This window comes from Cebus imitator, unplaced genomic scaffold (genome assembly GCF_001604975.1).
Source record: "Cebus imitator isolate Cc_AM_T3 unplaced genomic scaffold, Cebus_imitator-1.0 Scaffold149, whole genome shotgun sequence".
NCBI classification, from domain to species: Eukaryota; Metazoa; Chordata; class Mammalia; order Primates; family Cebidae; genus Cebus; species Cebus imitator.
Window position 1 is genome coordinate 3,280,041 of NW_016107464.1, and position 6,000 is coordinate 3,286,040.

Here is a 6,000-nt window from a genome sequence, read left to right on the forward strand (position 1 = left end):
ATACAATTCTGGCAGAGTGGTAACACACCTGTGCTGGACAAGTCAGCAAATCTATCAAAACCACAAATGCACATTCCCTTTGATATAGCGATTGTACTTCCGGGAATTTATTTTACAGCTCAACTTACACATATGAGAAGTGATGTAGGTTCAAGGTTCTTGTAGCAAAAGGCTGGAAACAACTCAAGAGTTTATTTGTGGGGGGTTGGTTAACTAAGCCAGGCATACTTGCATAACAGAAAACTGCAGCAGCAGAAAAGAATAAGATTCCTGGGCCGGGCACGGTGGCTCACGCCTGTAATCCCAGCACTTTGGGAGGCCGAGGCGGGTGGATCACGAGGTCAAGAGATCGAGACCATCCTGGTCAACATGGTGAAACCCCGTCTCTACTAAAAATACAAAAAATTAGCTGGGCATGGTGGCACGTGCCTGTAATCCCAGCTACTCAGGAGGCTGAGGCAGAAGAATTGCCTGAACCCAGGAGGCAGAGGTTGCGGTGAGCCGAGATCGTGCCATTGCACTCCAGCCTGGGTAACAAGAGCGAAACTCCGTCTCAAAAAAAAAAAAAAAAAGAATAAGATTCCTTCTGTGAACTGATAGGAAAAGATCTTCAAGATATACTATTATGTAAGAAGTAAAAAACAAGGTACAACACAGCATGTATCATATACAGCCTTTTGTGTAAAAGAAGAAGAAAATAAGACTATGTGCAGTATGTATCTCTCCAAAGGTAAATGAGGAAAATTTTTCCTGGTCACTCATTCGGGGAGGAAGGAAGTGAGTGAGTGGAGGTGAGCAGGGAGAGACTTTCCACGGCATGTTTTTCTTTGGTTTGGTTTGGTTTCAAAAGTTGAAATGTACTGCCTATTCCAAAATGTAAATTAAGTAAGTGTAAGATTAATTCCCTCTGTGTTCTGTATTGTTCACTATTCACACTGTAACAGTCTCTGGTGAAGATGCTTACATGTCAAAGGAAACATTATGAATTATCAATAAAGAAACAAACGGATGAACTATCTTCTGTGAGTCTCAAGCTTGAACTGTTCAAAAAAAAAAAATCAAGTATGGAGGGCAAACGGTTTCTAGCAAGAAAATGGCCTCTGGGGGCACATCATTGGCCAGGGCTCTCTGGGACCACACTGCTCTCACAAGGCTGACCAGAGGCACTCTTGAAACCCAGGCCCAGAGGTGGGGCGTCTGCCTTTGCAGTTGGAAAGCCCTGGGGAAACCAGCATGGATCTGCTCTCATGCTAAAAGTCGCCCTTACTAAGGCCTTGTCTGACCCCTGCCCCCACAGCACACGGCTGCCCTGGACTAGACTTCATCTGTCATGTCAAGCACCCATTCATGTGAGGAACGAGGCCAGACTAAGGATGTGGCGTCACCAAGACTCAGCCAAAAGTCACTGCTTCCTCAACTGTACTTATCTGAGGACAACAGCAGCACAGTGGCTGACATTTGAATAAAGATAGCAGCTTTGAGTGTTGACTTTCAGATCCTGGGTGGAAGCCAACAGGCTCAGAGGACCCAGCATACTCTACAGGACAGGCCTTCAGAGGCAGCTCATGAGCCCTCTGAGAAAATGGATCCCCCACCAATTTTGACCCAAGAGGATACTGTAGGCTGGGCCACAGCCTGAGTGATCAAAATCCCCTACATGTGGGCCAAGGCAGAAGTTGGTCTATTTGACCAACATTCCCCAGCCTGAACATTCCCCAACGTGCTCCTCCTCTGGCAGTCTGTGACCCTGGCCTTCCACAAGACAGGTGCCTGGTCCTGCCGACAGGACATTATCCTAGAGAACCTTCTCCCATCATGGCCCATCCCCATGGGGACCATTCCCACAAGGTCACCAGGCCTAGCAGGTATGGGAGCTCACTGTCCAGTCTGTCTGCCCAGCAGTGTTCTTCCATTGGTCAGCACCCACCAAATGGCCTTTTCTCAAATGTTCTATGCCTACACACACACACACACGCACGCACACGCACACACACGTACACCAGGAAAGACGGATCAGTTTTTCCCTACTCAGCTGTTGCTCTGCCAGTCCTCCTGGTCCCAGCCACTCCTGCTAAAGCATGATGCTGGCCTTGGTCCCCAGTCCACCGCCAAGTTCCTCCCCATCAGAAGGGGCACATCCACTTTCAAAGGACTTCTCCCTCCACCGGCTTCAGTTATACTTCCCAGCCCTGACCCCGCCAGCCAGGCCCGAAACTCAGTGACACCTCCTTCCTGTCAGTCACCTCCTATGGACTCCCGCCGAGGCCTCACTCTGTCCCCAGCCAGGCAGTGCCCAGCTCCTCCCACCCACCCAGAATTCTCCATCAGACCCCCTCAACTCTGCCCCTCTAGGGGACTTCTCCCTGCCAGCCAGGCCATCCTACCAGAGACCTCCTCAGGCTTGATCCCTCTCCCATGCGACTCATGGGCCAGGCTCTTTCCACAGCTCAGAGCCCAAAGCTCAGAGAGGGCGGCTTGACTGAGGGCCCCTGTGGGCAAGGTCACTGTCTGGTTACCCAGTAGAGCCCAGCACAGCATAAAGGCTCTGGGCACACAGGCCCTCAAGGGCACACACAGGGGCGTTGGGAGACCCTCTCCCTGAGGATACCACACAGACTCTGAGCATAGGCAGCCTCGCTGGACCCGCGTCCCTCTCTACAGAATCTCCTGGAAGTGGAATGGCTGCGTCCTGCTCTGGTTCTTTGAGAGTCAGCCACAGTTCCTGTCAGCTGAGCCTGTAAGGATATCCAGGCTGCCAGGCGCAGTGGCTCATGCCTGTAATTCCAGCACCTGGGAGGCCAAGGCAGGTGGACTGCCCTCGGCGGGCTGCGAGTTGGGCAGAGCCCGCCTCCCGGGCATTCACCCTGACCCGAGATTGCCCTCGTCCCAACAGCAGGGAAATAAAGACAACAGTGTCTGTCATTTCCTTAAGAAGTCTTCGGACACTCCAAAACACGTAATCAGTTATTCACTGGTTTAACAAATTTTGATAAAATATTTACTCTGTACCAGGCAATATTTTTTTAAGTAAATACATTTTAAAAATAGACAAAAACCAGGGATATAGTGCTGACCAAGACAAGCCTTTCTCTCTAGAGAGGGCAGCCCACTTAAGGGATCACACGAATGAACATAGGATTACAAACTGTGACTGATGCTAAGGAGAAAAGAGAGCATAAAAATATACCCCTGTGACCATGTAGAATGGGGAGGGGAGCAGACTGGTGTGGGAGGAGTCAGGAGTCAGGGAAGTCTCCAAGAGAAACTGCCAGGAAAGTGAGGAGTGAGCAGGGAGACGGGGCAGAGAGGGTGCCAGACAGAGGGGACACCTACGTACAAAGACCCTGAGAGAAGGGGATGAAAGGAACAAAGGGAGAGAGGGAAGAGGCCCCAGGAGAATATGGAGAGGCTAGGAGGGATCCAGCCAGACAACCCCCGAGGCCAGAGGGAGGATCTGAGGAGCTATGAGAAGGGCTGGAGAGACACGTGCCCGCCACATTTCTCAGTCCCAGGGCCCAAATCACTTGTTCCTTAAGGACAGGCCCTGCTTTCTAAACTCTGCTCCCAAGGCTCCGCTTTTGGCAGAAACTAGGGGCCAGCTGAGATAGGAGCTTGCATTTGTGGGTGTTTGAAGGCAATGCGGTGACTGGCCTGTTCAGCCACAGGTGATCCGCTGTACCCATATGGAATGGAAACCATTCCCCATGGACACAGGCATCATTTTCCAGACAGACACAGCCAGAGAGCACACATGCCTCCTCCTCCAGGAAGCCTTCCTTCATGCCCCAGCGGGTCCTCCAGCTCATGTTCTTAGGACCCTGGCCACTTTCCTATCTTAGGAGCCACGTCCCCTGGGGCCTTCACGTCCACGCTGTGCTATGAGCTACCTTCGGGAAAAGGTGGGAGGTAATTCATCTCTCTCTCCTCCAAAGGGGATATCTGTGGAATCAATGAACGAATTGCTAATACCTGTGACAAGTGTGACAAGCACCATCACTCTGCATATCTGGTCTGAAAATGCCAGGATCCCTCCCTCTGACCTCATTCATCATTCTTTCCTCCACCAAGCTTAGTGAGTGCTAATGCCAGGGACACAGTGACAGGAAAAAGCTGACCCAGCCCTTGTCTTCATGGAGTCATGTCCAGAGGAGGTGGCAAACAGCAACTGAAAAATAATCACACCAGAAACGGTGCAAGTATCAACCAAGACAAGCACTCTGACTGAAAAAGCGCATGGTCCTAGGAGGTCAGGGACCCTCTGTCCTGCCGCTGGTGTTGCCACAGAGGGTACTCAGTGAGAATGAGCCAACAAAAAGATATGCTCAGAGACAGCTACAAAAATGAATACCAAAATCAGCCCCCGTACAAGGGCAGGTCTGAACCTCCAGGCCTCCGGTGTAAGCTTCCGTAGCATTTCTCACCGGCACCGTGAAGAGGTTGCTGTCTGACTTAATTGGAGAATGTGGTCTTGGAGGCAGGCTACAGAAATGCTCAGACCCATTTTATTCCAGGGAGAAAAGTCTGAACTCACAATGTGAATGGTATGCTTAAATACATGGACAGACACGGGCAAAAGTACAAAGGTATACGGGGGCATGGTATCTTTAAATCTTTTTTTTCTACTCCAAATCAAATAATATGTAATAGACCTAGTGCTGGGCTTAGTCAACCATGGCTCGTAGAATTAACATTCTGGAAGCTAGCTTCAGGGGAGCAAGGGGCAGGAAGCCCCGTCTCGGGGAGCAAAGAAATGCTGGCTTTAAATTTCAGGTTAAACCAATGTTATTCACAACCCAGCTTTGAAGCTAAAAGCTTTACACAATCGGGTCTGGTCACGCAAAAAGGGAGGAAGCAAAATAGCCTCAGATTCCCATCTGTCAAGAGAAGGCTGTCTCCTGTGTGTCTTAAAAGATCATAAACCCATTGCATTTTCTTCAGAGCACAGCAGATTCAGGGGTTTTGCATTTTTCTTGGAGGGTTCTCGTTTGTTTCTTTAAAAATCATCATGCGCTTTATGTCTGCAGATGCTCACCAGGAGGAAAAAAATAAAAACCAACAGGAATCTCTGAAATCCCTTCTAGCATCATGGCTTTTGGGCTGTAACCCCAGCTGGAGGCTGAGGAGCCCCAGGAAAGGTGGCTAGAGCCTTTCTCAGAATCCAGTTTCTCTGCAGAGCCCAGGCCAAAGCCAGAGCCCTTACACAGCTTCCTTTATCCCCACAGCTGCTCCTCAGCATGGCAGGGCAGTGGCAGGGCCCAATGGGAAAAGGGTTGGGAGCCAGCAGACCTGGGTTCTAGCCCCAGCTCTGCCCTTACTTGCTGTGTGGGCCCAGGCAAGTTCCTTTCCCTCTCTGGGTCTCAGAGGCCCCAATGGTAAGCTAAGGAAGCTGAGTTGGTCATTTCTAATCCCTTTCTCCACCAAAATCCACCTAGATTTTGTCTGCTAAGTAGTATTAAATGAGCATTGACTTATTTTCCCATTTTGGTTGTTGTGCAGTCTTTATAGGGGACTGTTATGCCCATGATCCATCCCACCCCTAAGAGACTGCCTGAGCCAACCAAGGGGACCCCATTCCCTTGAATGAACACTCATGCGAGGAGAGGCCTGTTGATTGTGGGTGGTGGGTGTTCTGGGGAAAAGTCAGAGACAGGAATAAATCTCTTTTTTCTTCACAGGGATATATTTACTCTTAAGCTGTTTGAAACTATGAAAACAGGCAGGGCACAGTGGCTAATGCCTGTAATCCCAGCACTTTGGGAGACCAACACAGGCAAATCACTTGAGGTCAGGAGATCGAGACCAGACTGGCCAACATGGTAAAACCCCAACTCTACTAAAAATACAAAAATTAGCTGGGCGTGGTAGCGGGTGCCTATAATTTCAGCTACTCAGGAGGCTGAGGCACAAGAATCGCTTGAACCTGGGAGATGGAGGTTTCAGTGAGCCAAGATTGCACCATTGCACTCCAGCCTGGGCAATAGAGTGAGATTCAGTCTCAAA

At 50.0% G+C, this 6,000-nt stretch overlaps 1 protein-coding gene across 4 annotated transcripts in view; it reads right to left on the bottom strand.

Moving 5' to 3' along the window:
- Positions 1–6,000, bottom strand: part of PAX5 (paired box 5) — a 196,863-nt gene that overhangs the window by 128,322 nt on the left and 62,541 nt on the right. The window lies entirely within an intron of this gene.